General features: G+C 30.4%; 1 long non-coding RNA gene across 2 annotated transcripts in view; it reads left to right on the plus strand.

The window, feature by feature from the left end:
• The window catches only part of LOC148302899 (uncharacterized), a 113,442-nt gene that overhangs the window by 2,076 nt on the left and 92,723 nt on the right, over nucleotides 1-18,643 (plus strand). Inside the window, exon 2 of one of the 2 annotated variants that reach the window (XR_015838560.1) lies at nucleotides 3,718-4,854. The exons of the other annotated variant lie outside the window; for it this stretch is intronic. This is a non-coding gene — a long non-coding RNA (uncharacterized LOC148302899). Of the gene's footprint in view, nucleotides 1-3,717; nucleotides 4,855-18,643 lie in introns of those variants that run through there. 2 annotated transcript variants of the gene reach the window in all.

An 18,643-nucleotide genomic window follows, 5' to 3' on the forward strand; every position in this document is an offset into this window, starting at 1 on the left:
CAAATCTCCGCTTTCGCTGGCGGTATCCCAGATGTTCGGATTTGGAAAGGAATTCCGGGGCGCTCATACGCCTCAACTTATTGGTTCAGAATTATGGAACATATAATCCTTCACTTTACACTACTTCTATAAAGAATCTTTACACTTTTACTACTTCATATAATCACCAGACACAACACTTATAAGGATGCAAAATTTTACGGATCTTGGATGCAAATATCCGACAGAAATTAAATAACTGATGGAGCGGGCTTAAAAAGCAGCCACTCTGGGTGGCGTCCGAGGCCGAAAGTAGGTTAAATTGTAGAATAAAAAGTAAAATAAAAAGTTAAATTGTAAAATAAAAAGTAGGTTAAATTGTATTAATAAAAAAGTGTAGAATAAAAAGTAAATTGTACTATAATTTACTTTTTATTCTACACTTTTTTATTAATACAATTAAACCTAATTTTTATTTTACAATTTAAAATAAAAAGTAGGTTAAATTGTATTAATAAAAAAAGTGTAGAATAAAAAGTAAATTGTAGAATAAAGAGTAAAATAAAAAGTTAAATTGTAAAATAAAAAGGAGGTTAAATTGTATTAATAAAAAAAGTGGTGAGAACAAAGTTAATTAATTTTATAAAGTTTATAAAATGTGCCACAAAGTATCTGCGGTAAACATTCAGGAAAAAATAAGGAGAGTGTTTATTATTTGTATTATTTGGTATTATTTTATTATTTGGTAATACAGCGTTATCAATGCCTTTCAATACAAAAAAATCAATTTGTTTGTTCTGCATTAAAAAATGTAAGAATGGATTTTTTACGTTATATAAACATTTTTAGTAAAGATGGATTTTCTACTTTTTTGAGTGAATAGACTCAAATAAAAATACAAATGATGTCTGAAAATAGATATGTCGGTTTGGTTAAAAAGATTAAAATATACATTTGAAATTTCATAGATAAGCCAACATAAATTCGTAGGTGATATTAAAATACACAAAGCTTTAATTTCATTTAAAACATTTAGAGTGTGTTTAAATATTTGTTCACAAATCTGGATTATCAGCAATAAGAGTTATTTTTTACATTATTTTTTGCATTTATAAGGATTACGACTGTCCATATTCTTATTCATCTATATTGAGATGACAGAAAACTATATATATATATATATATATATATATATATATATATATATATATATATATATATATATATATATATATATATATATATATATATATATATATATATATATATATATATATATATATATATATATATATACATATATATATATATAAATATATATGTATATATATATATAAATATATATATATATATATATATATATATATATATATATATATATATATATATATATATATACATATCTATAAACAATATATGTAAAACTATATCCATATGTATAAAAAAACTAACTTAACTTAGCAGAGGAAGACCGAAAAAACTTGGCACGATCAGGTATGTCAAATACTTGAAAGCGGTCACATTTGATTGTTAAATTTTACAACAAATTTCGCCGAATCAATAAATGATGTCATATGATAACACTATGTCAATTTTGATTAAAATGTAGTTAACATTTCATTCGGATTATCTTTAAAGATTAGCTGGAATAGTAACGATATGTAATTCTGCCGAAAAAAAAATAAAGCCATCATAAAATAAAAAAAAACAAAGATAAACAATTTTTTATCATTCGTAGTTCACTTTGTGTAATACCACTTAAAAAGGGTATTTCACAATTGCCAGTTACGGAATAACCATTCCCTCATCAGGTAAGCTATCGACTAAGATGAAATTGCTTTTGTCTCCTGTTTATGTGTATGTAATGAATTCAATTTATAAAAACCAGAATGATTCAGGTCATCTTCTTTATCTTTACGATTCAACAAATAATAAAGAAAATAATTTCATAAATCAACGGAAATAGAAATTTTAATAATAAAAAAACCCTTACCGCACCCCAATGGTGCATAGGGCACTGCTTCATATAAACGCAGTGTTATCTCGATCGATTACACATGAAGGAAAGTGAACAGCCCTCCACTTCAGGTACCAGTCCAGTGTAATATTGAATAAATATAAGAGTGAAAAAATCACTTATATTTATTAAACCCCCCTGGGAATCGAACCCGGGACCTCCAGAATGGTAACCGAGCATGCTGACCATTACACTACGGAGGCGGCGAAATTTTAACCAAGTAATTATATTTTTAAACTTTATAAACGTTCTCCTAAAAAATTAAGTTTTTTTTATTTATGACGTTCTTGAAAGGAGTGATCGACATGAGAATCGCCAGAAAATATCCTTTTCATTTTTATTATTTAAGATTTAATTTGATCAGATTATTTATTTACAAGATTTTGAGTATTATGTAGGTACATGTTTTTTTTTAGATGGGAATTGCATTTATTATTCACCTTGCTAATTATGTACAAGGTTTTATAGATCATTTAGTAGAATTTGTTTCTTCTACATAGCTAATTCAATATGTTTTTGTTTGAATCTGTGCTGGGAACAGGAGGGATAATCTAGTGTGGGCAAATCAAGAACTTCTCAAGATTTGCTCATTGCAGTATATTATTTACATGGTTTATTTACAACAACATTTTGAGTGTGTCTAAATACTTGTTCACAAAATCTGGATTATCTCCAATTAGAGGAGTTATTTTTATATTATTTTTTGACATCTCATCAAAGATGAAGAAGAATATGGAAGTCTGGGCATTTACGGTGGTTGTCAATAATGGGTAGAATTGGTGAATGTTACACGTGTGTAAAGTGATCACTTAAACCAGCCTATGACGGTCGTAAGCCCCGTAAATGCCCAGACTTCCATATTCTTCTTCATCTTTGATGAGATGTCAAAAAATAATATGAAAATAACTCCTGTAATTGGAGATAATCCAGATTTTGTGAACAAGTATTTGGACACACTCAAAATGTTGTAAATAAATTATCTGGTCAAATTATAAGCTTAATAATGAAAATGAAAATGGTATTTTCTGGCGTTTCTCATGTGTGTGATTATAATCCAGGATTCGGACCTCACATACTAATATAAGAGTTTCTGCTTAATAAAAAGCTTCTTTACATCTCACCAATAGATGTCTCTAGTGAAGTTCAAGTGATTCATGAACAAGGTTTCTAAATTGGTTCATATATATAGAACTTTCAAGAATTTGAGTAGTGTGGTTGTCAATAATGGATAGAATTGGTGAATGTTACACGTGTGTAAAGTGATCACTTAAACCAGCCTATGACGGTCGTAAGCCCGTAAATGCCCAGACTTCCATATTCTTCTTCATCTTTGATGAGATGTCAAAAAATAATATAGTTTATTTACAACATTTGATCCTAACCAAACAAAGCCCAAAATTACAATTTTAAGCTAAAAGATAGAAGCGGTATTTATGAAATTTCTTGAGGTGACTGCGATAAAAAATATACAGGCCAAAATGCGAGTCCAAAAATTAGAATAAGAGAACATCGCCGTGGACTAACAAGTAATTATTTTTCGGAATTTGCAAATCATATCATGGAAACTAACCACTCATTTGACTCTCATGCACTTAAATTATTACACTCTGTTACAAATAAAGGTCAAGTCATGAATAATTTAGAAAATTTAGAAATACAAAAAAAAAAATTCAGATAAAACGTTAATTAATAATATATATATAACAATCTCCGCTCCCTAGGTGGAGCATATGGAGTCCACAAACTGTCTCCAGGCTTTTCTGTCGGCTGCCAGCTCCCTTGCATCCTCCCAAGTCAGATCCGCGTCCCGAAGTTCTGACGAGAACTGCCGACGAATTGTCAGCAGTGGTCGTCCTGGGCGGCGCGAACCTGATGCCTTGTAAAAGAGGCAAGCTAGATTAAGGCTCTCAGGAGGCATGCGGAGTACATGGCCAAGCCAACTGAATCGCCTTGTCTTGACGACAGTTGTGACCAAGATTTGCTGCGTCCTACGCCTTATCTCTTCATTCCTCACAAAGTCAAACCACCGCACGCCTAAGATTCTCCGCAAGCACCTATTCTCAAAGCTATACTGTTTCAAAATACGTCACCATTATTATCTTTGTTTCCTTTTTCAAAAAATCTTGTTCCTTAACCCCCCCCCTTCCCTATATTTATTGACCTATGTCGCTCACTCCTTTCAACTACGTCATATATCAAAATACTTGATTTTTTAGGAGATCGTTTTTTAAGTTTAAAAATATAATGAAATGTATTAAAAATAAATATCAAGCCACTTATTGAACTTTTAACTGTGCAACAGATAGGTAAAACCTGGATGTTTTTTCTCCATTTCAAAAATATTTAAAAAATTAATTAAACAATACCTTTTCTTCAAAATGCAAAAACAACACTTTCTGCCCTGTAGCGGGTAAATATTAAGTTAAAAATATGCCGCTTTTGCTGGGATATAGTATAATTTTTGGGCATTCCGAAAATATGCCCAATTGAAAATCGTGGAATTTTAATATATGTCGTTTTTGAAAGGAGTGAGCTATATATACCCCTAAATATATTTTTTATTCGTTATTTTTAATTTTTACCAGAAGATGAAAACATTTGTAAGATTTCGAAACTAGTCGTTTATATAAATAAAACTTATTAAGTGGTATATTCGAGTGTTTAATTAAAAAAAAAAAAAAAAATCAAAATTTAATAATAATAATAATAAAAACCCTTATCCGCACCCCAATGGTGCATAGGGCACTGTGTCTTATAAACGCAGTGTTATCATGATCGTTTTACACATGAAGGGAAGGTGATCAGCCCTCCGCTTCAGATACCAGTCCATGGTTATATTGAATAAATATTACAGTGAAAAAAATACTTATATTTATTTTTACCCCCCTTGGGAATCGAACCCGGGACCTCCAGAACGGTAGCCGTGTGTGCTGACCATTATACTACGGAGGCGGACAACACTCAAAATGTTGTTAATTTAGTTTATGTTTGGTTAGGTTAGGTTAGGTTAGGTTATATTTACCGTAAACAGAATGGAATGGAGTTATCAGAGTTGAAGCATGGTTGCGTACTAATCTTGCAGTGAAGCATTTCTTTTCAATACCACTGGCTGATTTAACTCCGTATTAAATCTAGCAAAAAATGTCTACGTAGCAATGTGATTGGATTTCTAAAAAAATGAGGGACGAAGTTGAATGGGGCGATCCTCTAAACGTCCATTTAAATTAAATAAATATAAAAATAATAATAAAACCCTTATCCGCACCCCAATGGTGCATAGGGCACTGCGTCATATAAACGCAGTGTTATCTTGATCGTTTACACATAAAGGAAAGGTGATCAGCCCTCCGCTTCAGGTACGAGTCCAGGGTAATATTGAATAAATATTACAGTGAAAAAATCACTTATATTTATTTTACCCCCCTAGGGAATCGAACCCGGGACCTCCAGAACGGTAGCCGAGCGTGCTGACCATTATGCTACGGAGGCGGACAAAATAAATAAAAATTAAAATAAATGAACAATATATTCAGTTAGTCCAAATACTTGTTCACAAAGTAGTGTGGTTGTCAGTCATGTGTAGAATAGTGAAATTGCAATGGTATTTTCAGTTAACAATTCATTTTATTTTGATGTTATTTGAATGAAAGAGAAAGAAGATAAAGGAATAACAATGGGAATATTTTCAAAAGCAGAATTAAACTTGTATTTCTTCTTCTTCTAACCCTTATCCGCACCCGATAGTGCATAAGGCACTACATCATATAAACGCAGTGTTATCTTGAAGTAAAGGTGATTAGTCCTCCGCTTCAGGTGCCAGTCCAGGGGAGTATTGAACAAATAATAGAGTGAAAAAATCACTTATATTATTTTATTATCTATCTCTTATAAGAATTATATTTTTATCATGTATGCTATTATAATCCGGAATTCGGACCTCACGTACAAATGAAAGAGCGTCTGCTCAATAAAAAACTTCTTTCATCTTACCACAGATATTTCCATTCAAGCACAATGTCTCAATTTTGAACAATACGTGTATATGTAGAAGTTCCAAGAATTTGAGTAGTGTGGTTGTCATTCATGGGTAAAATTGGTGAATGTTACACTTGTATAAAGTGATCACTTAAACCAGCCAATGACTATAACTCCTGTAATTGGAGATAATCCAGATTTTGTGAACAAGTTACAATGCATGTTACACGACATTTTGAGTGTGTCCAAATACTTGTTCACAAAATCTGGATTATCTCCAATTACAGGAATTATTTTCATATTATTTTTTGACATCTCATCAAAGATGAAGAAGAATATGGAAGTCTGGGCATTTACGGGGCTTACGACCGTCATAGGCTGGTTTAAGTGATCACTTTACACACGTGTAACATTCACCAATTCTACCCATTATTGACAACCACACTACTCAAATTCTTGGAGGTTCTATATATATGAACCAATTTAGAAACCTTGTTCATGAATCACTACAACTTCACTAGAGACATCTATTGGTGAGATGTAAAGAAGCTTTTTATTAAGCAGAAACTCTTATATTAGTATGTGAGATCCGAATCCTGGATTATAATCACACACATGAGAAACGCCAGAAAATACCATTTTCATTTTTATTATTAAGCTTATAATTTGACCAGATAATTTATTTACAACATTTTGAGTGTGTCCAAATACTTGTTCACAAAATCTGGATTATCTCCAATTACAGGAGTTATTTTCATATTATTTTTTGACATCTCATCAAACATGAAGAAGAATATGGAAGTCTGGGCATTTACGGGGCTTACGACCGTCATAGGCTGGTTTAAGTGATCACTTTACACACGTGTAACATTCACCAATTCTACCCATTATTGACAACCATACTACTCAAATTCTTGGAAGTTCTATATATATGAACCAATTTAGAAACCTTGTTCATGAATCACTAGAACTTCACTAGAGACATCTATTGGTGAGATGTAAAGAAGCTTTTTATTAAGCAGAAACTCTTATATTAGTATGTGAGATCCGAATCCTGGATTATAATCACACACATGAGAAACGCCAGAAAATACCATTTTCATTTTTATTATTAAGCTTATAATTTGACCAGATAATTTATTTACAACATTTTGAGTGTGTCCAAATACTTGTTCACAAAATCTGCATTATCTCCAATTACGGGAGTTATTTTCATATTATTTTTTGACATCTCATCAAACATGAAGAAGAATATGGAAGTCTGGGCATGTACGGGGCTTACGACCGTCATAGGCTGGTTTAAGTGATCACTTTACACACGTGTAACATTCACCAATTCCACCCATTATTGACAACCACACTACTCAAATTCTTGGAAGTTCTATATATATGAACCAATTTAGAAACCTTGTTCATGAATCACTAGAACTTCACTAGAGACATCTAATATAAGATTATATTATATATTATATTATAATATATAATTATAATATAATACTAATATAAGAGTTTCTGCTTAATAAAAAGCTTCTTTACATCTCACCAATAGATGTCTCTAGTGAAGTTCTAGTGATTCATGAACAAGGTTTCTAAATTGGTTCATATATATAGAACTTCCAAGAATTTGAGTAGTATGGTTGTCAATAATGGGTAGAATTGGTGAATGTTACACGTGTGTAAAGTGATCACTTAAACCAGCCTATGACGGTCGTAAGCCCCGTAAATGCCCAGACTTCCATATTCTTCTTCATGTTTGATGAGATGTCAAAAAATAATATGAATGTTACACGTGTGTAAAGTGATCACTCAAACCAGCCTATGACGGTCGTCAGCCCCGTAAATGCCCAGACTTCCATATTCTTCTTCATCTTTGATGAGATGTCAAAAAATAATTTGTGAACAAGTATTTGGACACTCAAAATGTTGTAAATAAATTATCTGGTCAAATTATAAGTTTAAATAATAAAAAATTAAATGGTGTTTTCTGGCGTTTCTCATGTATGTGATTATAATCCAGGATTCGGACTTCACATACTAATATAAGAGTTTCTGCTTAATACAAAGCTTCTTTACATCTCACCAATAGATGTGTGGAGTGAAGTTCTAGTGATTCAAGAACAAGGTTTCTAAATTGGTTCATATGTATATATATAGGACTTCCAAGAATTTAAGTAGTGTGGTTATCAATAATGTGTCGAATTGGTGAATGTTACACGTGTATAAAGTGATCACTTAAACCAGCCTTTGACGGTCGTCAGCCCCGTTAATGCCCAGACTTCCATATTCTTCTTCATTTTGATGAGATGTCAAAACAATATATAAATAACCCCTGTAATTGGAGATAATCCAGATTTTGTGAACAAGATTTTGGACACACTCAAAATGTTATATTATTTCATATTGACAGATATCAACTTTAAAGTAACCCTATCACCAAAACAGAAATGTTGATAAAAAAATATTATTTGATACTGAGTGATATCGACTTTAAAGTAATTTTCTCCCCAAAAGAGAAATGTTGCCCTGCTGAAAATATTTGAGGGTATTCGACAAAATGATCTACTGATTTTCTGAACCATCGCCCCGAAAATTGGCTTCAATCACATCTTCTACTAAGCAAAACATTTTCCGCTTTCGTTTATCGGTGGGGGTTGATTCCACAACCCTCGAAATTCCGTAAAAACGAGATTTTGATATAATGTGCCATCACAGTTTAAATATTCGACAGTGATACTTTTTCAAGATTTTTTGATACCTTTAAGATATTTTCTTTTACAATTTTACGACTTTTGAAATATAAGTAAAATATAACAATGATTAAAGAAAACACTTGTTTTATACCACTTGAGTTTTATTAAAGACTACATGTTTCAGAAGTTAAACTTCCATCATTCAGGTCTGTATAGTAACTTAAATATTTTTTATATTTTAGTTATTATACAGACCTGAATGATGGAAGTTTAACTTCCGAAACATGTAGTCTTTAATAAAACTCAAGAGGTATAAAACAAGTGTTTTCTTTAATAATTGTAACATATCTTACCACAAAGTTAATGCCGAAACAATAAATAAAGTAAAATATTTTTCTTAAACGAGAAATGTGTATATATTTCGTAGTCGTACAGGGGATTTAAGTCACTTTTGCTTGGCAACAAAATAAACATCAATGCGGTAAGTCATTTTTAACAAATCAATATATCATACATCCGAGTTTAAAATCCTTTGGGATTTCTTTCAGGGCAATATTAAGCTAGTAAGATATCAAATAGTCAATGATCACTTGGTCACTTTCTCCTGTATGACTACGATATTTCCAATTAAATTTTTGTTTTTTCCCTTTACTCAACGTTTTGAGTAAAGCAAAATATGCGAGATCGAAGATGTCGTTAGGTGGGGAAGGCAACGAAGGAGACAATGGTATGCGCATGTGAGGAGAATGGAACCATCCAGGCTTCCCCACATTGCACTGTACGGCCAACCCCGAAGTTGGCGACTACAGGGCAGACCACCAAAGAGATGGATCGACATCGCAGGAGGCTAATCCCTCTTAAAAACAGACCTCAAAGCCTACACCAAGCAGAAAAAGAAGAATGTTTTGAGTTTGTCTAAGTACTTCACAATTTCACAAATCTAGGTTTCTCTACTTAGGTATTGTTGTTGTCAATCATGGGTAGAATTGGTTAATGTCACACGTGTGTAAGGTGATCACTTAATCGAGCCTATGACGGCCAAAAGCCCTGTAGATGCCCAGACATCCATATTCCTCTTTATCTTTGTTAAGTTGTCAAAAATGTAAAAAAAATAACTCCTAAGCGGATATAATCCAGATTTGTGAACAAGTATTTGGAGACACTCAAAATGTTGAAAGTATTTTTAAAATATCTTTCTTAGAATCATTTCAATACGTTCTTCGTATCATATAGTTTTATTCGACTTGGTATTTCTTTTTAAAATAATGAATTATATGATTGAAAGCCCCGAGTCACTGTCACTCGTCAATTTTAAAATACCAACATATTATTTTTCAGTGTTCCAGCCATTCGAAAACTAACTACCATATATTCTCTCCTATACCAAGAATTCTAAGATATGGCAATGAATACGGGCCATTGGTTGATATTTTTATTACATCAATTAAATGTCTTTGAGTCAAAATTTATAGAGAACTTTTTGGATCTCTTGCTATGAATTGTATTGTGATTATTAGCTTCCCTAATTTGTACCAATTTTTTAATTTTATTTTTCAACAAGTTTTGTATTTTTTTATTACGTATTTTTTCTTTTTTCGTTATTTTAATTTTATATATCATGAATTATTATTTTCTATGTAATTTTTTTATATTTTTACATAATTCAATTCAATTCAAACCCTCATCCGCACCCCAATGGTGCATAGGGCACTGCATTACATAAACACAGTGTTATCTTGATCGTTAACACACGAAGGAAAGGTGATCAGCCATCCGCTTCTGGTACCAGTCCAGGGTAATATTGAATAAATATAGAGTGAAAAAATCACTTATATTTATTTGATCCCCCCTGGGAATCGAACCCGGGACCTCCGGAACGGTAGCCGAGCGTGCTGACCATTACACTACGGAGGCGAACAAAAAATTTTTACATTTATTATTTTTATTAATATGTTAAAATCATTATTTATTTAAGGGAGTTGTGTCGTTAGTAAATAAATAAATAAGCCTCTCTTGAAAATTTCTACCGTTTATTGAGGGTTAAGGGAATCAGTACCCTTCGTTTAGATGTAGTGGTTTCGTCCCCCTAATTTTTTACTTGATTAATTTGCATTTGAAGTGAAATCGCTAGTACTTTCACCTTAAATTCCTATATTCATAATGTATTCCATCAATACCCAATCTAAAACTTTACGGCGAGATCAAGTTTACGCCTTCTGCGAAAATTTCATTTCATTTCAACCAAATTTCAACAAAAAAGAAAGAAACTTTAAAAAAATAATCTGTTCGATTCCAATTTTTCAATTACCATTCTAGGACTTTTGCAACATAAGTACAATATTTTTCGTTAACGAGAACAATATATTTTTAAATAAAATTTTAATTCACAACGTTTTGAGTGTGTCCAAATACTTATTCACAAATCTATGTTTCTCCACTTATTTTTTTAACATTTTGACATCTCAACAAAGATGAAGAAGGATATGCAATTCTGGGTTTACAACTTATCGTTGGCTGGTTATGTTTTTTAATTTAAAAAAGTGCTGTAATTGTCTATCGTGGGTAGAGTGGTAAATGTTGCATGCGTGTAAAGTGATCACTTTACCAGCCTTTGACAAATCATAAGCCCACACTTTCATATTATTCTTCAAATATTTTTGAAAGTCAAAAATTACAAATTTTATCTGGTTATTTACCAAACCATTATTTCTTAAAATATATTTTATGGAACTTTTTTCGATGCATTCAGCATCATTTAACACTGAACTTTAATTTTAATTTTACTCGGTAACCTTTATTTACTAAAATATACGTTACCGAAGGGCATGTGTGAATATTTTTTATTTGTTGTTTTTAAAGTATTTTTTTTAGATTAAAGTTTTGTATCGACATTTTTAGGTGGAACTGCATTTTATAGAATAAAGTAACAACCATGTAGTTTTTTCATGTGAATTTTATTTGACCAGCATCCGGGTTTCTGATGACCTGTCTGATGATGTCGGTAACGACGGAACCCGGTTGCTGGTCAAATAAAATTAATGAGGAAAAAACTTCATAGTTGTTATCTTTGTATCTACAAAAATATTTCAATTTCATACTATTTCTGTGAGCCTAAACGGCTCATTATTAGAAATAGGTATCAAATTGTGGTAGAGTGGGTTTGAACCGTAGAAACTAACCACGGGACCACTACCCGTGCCGGGTTGTGGTCCCGTGGTTAGTGTCGCGGACTCTCGAGTCAGAACTCGAGTCTCGAGTTTCTCGGTTCGAACCCACTTTACCACATTTGATACTTATTTCTAATAATGAGCCACTTAGGCTCACAGAAAAAGTACGAAACTTAAGTATTTTTGTAAATAATAAAATACACAAATATTTCTCTTTAAAAAAAACCCAACACATGGATGTATGGATGTGAAGATGGCTAGGAGTGCATTTCAGCACAGACGAGTGCGACGTTCCATCGTCTCTGCCTACTCCTGCAGAGAAACAGCGTGACGAAAGCAGCAATTCACTGGCTTCCATATTTTCAATTACTTAGACAAATAATAATTAAACATGTGTGTAGTTGGTTTGATAAGAAAGGCAAAGAAAAAGAGGAACGTTGAGTATTATGGAGAAACTTTGGTAGAACATAAAGGTAAATAATGAGCGGATGGGAATCATAAAAAGGAAGGAAACTCGTTTCATCGTAACGAAAGTTTACTCATTTGTGGCGTGTTGAATAATTGATACCGTACCGCAGTCGTGTAGCAAAATTTATTGAATATCCTTACATTTAATATCATAATAGGTTTTTTTTTTTGCATATCGAGAAAAAAATGTAAGGCAAAATATTGATTTTTGACATCTCATCAAAGATGAAGAAGAATATGGAAGTCTGGGCATTTACGGGGGTGACGACCGTCATAGGCTGATTTGATGTTACACGTGTGTAAAGTGATCACTTGAACCAGCCTATGACGTTCGTCAGCCCCGTGAATGCCCAGGCTTCCATGTTCTTCTTCATCTTTGATGAGATGTCAAAACATAATATGGAAAATAACTCCTATAATTGGATATAATCCAGATTTGTCAACAAATATTTGGACACGCTCAAAATGTTGCAAATTATGAAATAATGAAAGGCTACAATAAGGACAATCAATATTTATAAATTGGGTCATCTCATCTTTAAAAAATAATGACATATCGCTATTTCTTGAATCATCACATAAAAAATTATCAAAAGTAAAAAAATATGGAAATAATACTAGGAAATCTCAATATTGACATCATGTATATATACACATACGATTGAAGACTGAAAAAACATGTTTTTAATGAAATTAAACTAAAATCTATTTTATTTATTGTTTCGGCATTAACTTTGTGGTAAGACATGTTACAATGATTAAAGAAAACATTTCGTTTTTTGCCACTTGAGTTTTATTATAGACTACATGTTTCAGAAGTTAAACTTCCATCATTCAGGTCTGTATAGTAACTAAATAATAATAATATATATTGTCTGTATAATATCTATTGTTCATAATTTTTTCCTACAGTAATACATATTCTTCTACACCAAACAATACTCAATGATTAAAGAAAACATTTCGTTTTTTACCACTTGAGTTTTATTATAGACTACATGTTTCAGAAGTTAAACTTCCATCATTCAGGTCTGTATAGTAACTAAATAATAATAATATATATTGTCTGTATAATATCTATTGTTCATAATTTTTTCCTACAGTAATACATATTCTTCTACACCAAACAATACTCAATGATTAAAGAAAACACTTCGTTTTTTACCACTTGCGTTTTATTATAGACTACATGTTTCAGAAGTTAAACTTCCATCATTCAGGTCTGTATAATAACTATTATACAGTTATTATACAGACCTGAATGATGGAAGTTTAACTTCTGAAACATGTAGTCTATAATAAAACTCAAGTGGTAAAAAACGAAGTGTTTTCTTTAATCATTGTAACATGTCTTACCACAAAGTTAATGCCGAAACAATAAATAAAATAATACTCAACATTATTTATGAAAAAAATATTCTTCATTTAATCCTATGTCCCGAAATCTCATCAAATATATTTTTTTGTACATAAAACAATCTTGCGAATATGATACATTCTCATGTTTATAACTTATTCTTTTTCACTACTTGATATATTTCTACTCACAAAACAGCATTCGTTTATGATTTTTTTTGCACAAATTGTGAAAACACAAAAAAAATCTTTGTTTTTAAATCCAATTAAGCACTCTTCTTATCACGTATTTGATATTTTAAAGTTTTTGACGCTTTCAGCTTTTTTGGTTTACCCGCTGTCAACTTACAAAGTGCCCTATGTACCATTGCGTAGCGTTAAAAGAGAAAAAAGATCAAATCACCAAGAGGGTGGATGTAACGATGCACATTTTTCAGTTTTATTATCTTTCAGGAATTTGTTTCTGGCTGAAAAAGCTTAAAGTAACGAAATTGGAAGCTTTGGCGATGCTATTTCAATTTTATTTGAATTTCCCCTAATTTCGATGGTAGTTTAGTCCTTATCTACGGTAACGAGTCCTGAGATACAGCTCTTTAACCTTATAAAGCCTCTCGGCACAAATACACTGGAAACGGGAGGAAAAATTTCTTATTTTCTTTTTTCTAATTTTTCACAAAATCGAGTTTGAATTTTTTATTTAAAAGGAACAACCAAAAAAGCCTCTTTTTTAGAGGGTTGTTTGTAGGTAGGAAGTAAGCATGGGGCGGATTAATACCAAAAATACATCACAAACACTTTGAAAATAAATCTTTCTTGAATTTATTTTGCATTTGGCGGGAATCGAGCCCGCGACGCCAGTTTCGCAGTCGAGCGTCCACCCAACTACGCCACGCGCCTGTGGAACATGAACCAATAAAACGGGTACAAATGATTAAATATTTAAAGAGTAAATCAATAATTTTTATAAAACAAACATTCTTATTTAAATGAAAGAGGTATTATCTCCAATTATAGGAGTTATTTTAAAGTTTTTTTTGACGTCTCAATAGAGATAATGAAGAAAATTGTAGTCTAGGCATTTACGGAGCTTACTTATTCGTAGTTAGCTAAATCCGCCATGATTAATAAAAAAAATAGATTGAGAGCTATTTTAACATTTTTTTTTGAAATCTTAACATACAAAATGATTGTTCCAAGAATTTGCATAATTGTGGATGCCAATCATGGGTAGAATTGGTGTAACAAGTGTGTAAAGTGATCAACTAAACCAGCCTATGATGGTCGTAAGCCCCGTAAATATGTATATATATATATATGTATATATATATATATATATATATATATATATATATATATATATATATATATATATATATATATACTTATATACTAATATACTTATATGATGATATGTGACGCGTTTCGTCTTATTAAGACATTATCTAACACTTAGGTTTTATCGAGTGTTTGATTTTGCCCTAATAAGACGAAACGCGTCACATATTTCAACACATATTTATATAAAAGTAGAATATTATCCAATAACCTTGTTTAATTTTGAATATAACATATTACCTAACAAATTAAAATGGATTTCTACCAACTGTCTGCAGTTACAATAAATAAACAAAATACATTATTTGAAGCATTGTAGTTGCAATTTCAAATGTGTGTAGAATGTCGAAAGGTATGTGTAATGTATTTCCTGGGTGCTTTATTTGAACAGATGTAATACATCTGCCGTTACAGGGTAACGAGCGAGAAATATAAAAGTTTGCAAGCACCAGGTGCCCCGAAGTAACTCCTGACAGAAATAGTACTTTAAACTTAACTTGAAGATGTTAACTTAAAAAAAAATAGCTGAGTGAAAAATATCTACTTGGTAGTGAGTTCTTGTGAGGGCAGTGACCAATGAATGTACGAAAAATAATTAAAAAATTATAATTATATAATTATAATGATTATTAATTGATTCGGCAGTCACTTTTTCCTAATATATCGCTTACTCCTTTCAAGAACGTCATAAATCAAAAATCGTCAATTTTCAGTTGTGCATGTTTTCGGAATGCTTAGAAAATGTACTATATCCCAGCAAAAGAGGCATATTTTTAACTTGATATTGACCCGCTACAGGGGAGAAAGTGATGGTTTTGCATTTTGAAGAAACGGTATTGTTTAATTATTTTTTTAAATATACTGAATATTTATCAAATGGAGAAATAACCTCCATCTTTTTAGGTTTTACCTAAAAAGATCTGTTGCAAAGTAAAAAGTTCAGTAAGTAGCTTGATATTTATTTTTAATAGAATGTATTATATTTTTAAACTTTAAAAACGTTCTCCTGAACAATCAAGTGTTTTGATTTATGACGTTCTTGAAAGGAGTGAGCGATATATCAATGTTTAATTTAAAATTTACTTGGTAAAAACCACTTTATTCTTAAATCAGTTGTTAAACATGTTTCGAAAAATTATTTTTGAACAAAGTACGGTATTTGAAAATAATGCGGAATGCATCGAAACACGTGTCACAGTAGATTTAAAAAATAATGGTATTTACCTAATATGTATCATGAAAATAAAAATTATCGCTTTGGAGTTGAATCTATCCATTTTTAATTTAAGTTTTACTTTGTTAATAGCCCTATTTCTAATCTATTGTGACGTGAATATTCCGCATCGTTGTGACGCGAATTGTGACGCGAATTGTGACGCGAATTGTGATGCGAATATTCCGCATAGTTGTTACCACACACAGTTTTTGACAATAATGCAAATATTATGTTCAGTTGGAAATAAATTCAAAATGCACACAAAAGAATGGCTCCTAAAAATTGGAAGATCCCAGCTGGAGCAGCAAATAAAAGTTTGTGTGTGATTAATTTACGTGTCAGTGTTTTATAATTATATAATCATATTTACTAATTTTATAATACTACACCTTATTAAGCTGTATTATAAAAAGAATAAGCATACCCTGCCTCCCTTAGAACAGGTATCTCCAAATACCTAGTGAGGATAGACAGTGTCCAATAGAAAAAAAAAAAAAAAAAATGTATATATATATATATATATATATATATATATATATATATATATATATATATATATATATATATATATATATATATATATATATATATGTATATATATATATATATATATGTATATATATATATATATATATATATTTATATACATATATATATATATATATATATATATATATATATATATATATATATATATATATATATATATATATATATATATATATATATATATATATATATATATATATATATATATATATATATATGTATATATATATATATGTATATATATATATATATATATATATATATATATATATATATATATATATATATATATATATATATATATATATATATTTATATACATATATATATATATATATATATATATATATATATATATATATATATATATATATATATATATATATATATATATATATAAATATATATAAATGTATAACTTAAGTAAAAAATTATATTAAATAATAAACGCTGTTCTGCAGCACTGAACCTGAATGCGGAATGCATCAAAACACGTGTCACAATAGATTTTAAGAAAAAATCTTATTTATCAAGTAAAACACAATTAAAATATAACACCGTGAATCAAGTTCACTAGAAGCATCTATGGTGGGATAAGGAAAGTTTTTATTAAGCTGAGATTCTTTCGTTTGTACGTGAGGTTTGAATCCTGTATTATATTCCCATACTTGAGAAACGCTACAAAATATCCTTTTCATTTTATTCTTTTAGCTTATAATTTGACCAGCTGATTTATTTAAAACAAAATGTGTTTCGATAATTTACTTTACTTGTTCTCAAATCTGGATTATCTCCAATTAGGTCTGGTTAAAGCGATCACTTAAACCAGCCTATGTTGGTCCTACGCCCTGTGAATACTCAGACTTCCACATTCTTCTTCATCTATGTTGAGATATAAAAAAACAATGTATAAAATAACTCTAAATTCGAAATGATCCAGTTTTGTGGATACAGATTTGAAAACCATAAAAATGTTGCGATTTTCAAACTGATATACTGTATGTATTATTTTAATATAAAATTGTAAAAGAAACAAAAACTAGTTTTTTACCACTTGAGTTTATTTTACTATGACGGATGTCTCGGAAGCTATGGTTCCATCTTCAGGTCTTATTATAACCACAGTTTATTTTCAAACCTGAAGATGGAAGCATAGCTTCCGAAACAAGTTGTTATAATAAAATAAATATTACTCAAGTTATAATAAAACAAATGTTTCATTTGTTTAAATGTAAGTTTATATTTAGACCTGAAGATGGAAGTATAGTTTCCAAAACTTCGTCATAATAAAATAAACTTAAGTGATAAAAAAACGTGTTTTTCTTTAACAATTTTATCATGTCTTACCACAAAGTGAATTCTGAAACCATAAATAAAATTACTTTATTTTTATTTTTATATTGTAACTGCAAACAGTTGGTAGAAATCCATTTCAAATTGTTGGGAAATATGAACAAAATTAAACAAGGTTATAAGATTGAAATCTAGAATATGGAAGTCTGGGCATTTACGGGGCTGACGACCGTCATAGGCTGGTTTAAGTGATCACTTTACAGACGTGTAACATTCACCAATTTCCATATTCTTCTTCATCTTCGATGAGATGTTAAAAAATAATAAGAAAATAAATCCTGTAATTGGAGATAATTCAGATTTTATGGAACAAGTATTTGGACACACTCAAAATGTTGTATTGAAATCTACTTTTATTTACTTATAAAAATATGATAATATGCGACGCATTTTGTCTTTTTTATTATTTTACGAGTATTTGATAATGTGTTTGATAAGACGAAACGCGTCACATATTATCATATATATGTAAATAAAAGTAGAATTCAATCCAACGCCTTATTTAATTTTGGATATGTTACTTAAAAACTTTAATATT

This window comes from Brachycentrus maculatus, unplaced genomic scaffold, assembly GCF_059751285.1.
Source record: "Brachycentrus maculatus isolate JH-2025_06_01 unplaced genomic scaffold, ASM5975128v1 h1tg000400l, whole genome shotgun sequence".
Classification (NCBI taxonomy): domain Eukaryota; kingdom Metazoa; phylum Arthropoda; class Insecta; order Trichoptera; family Brachycentridae; genus Brachycentrus; species Brachycentrus maculatus.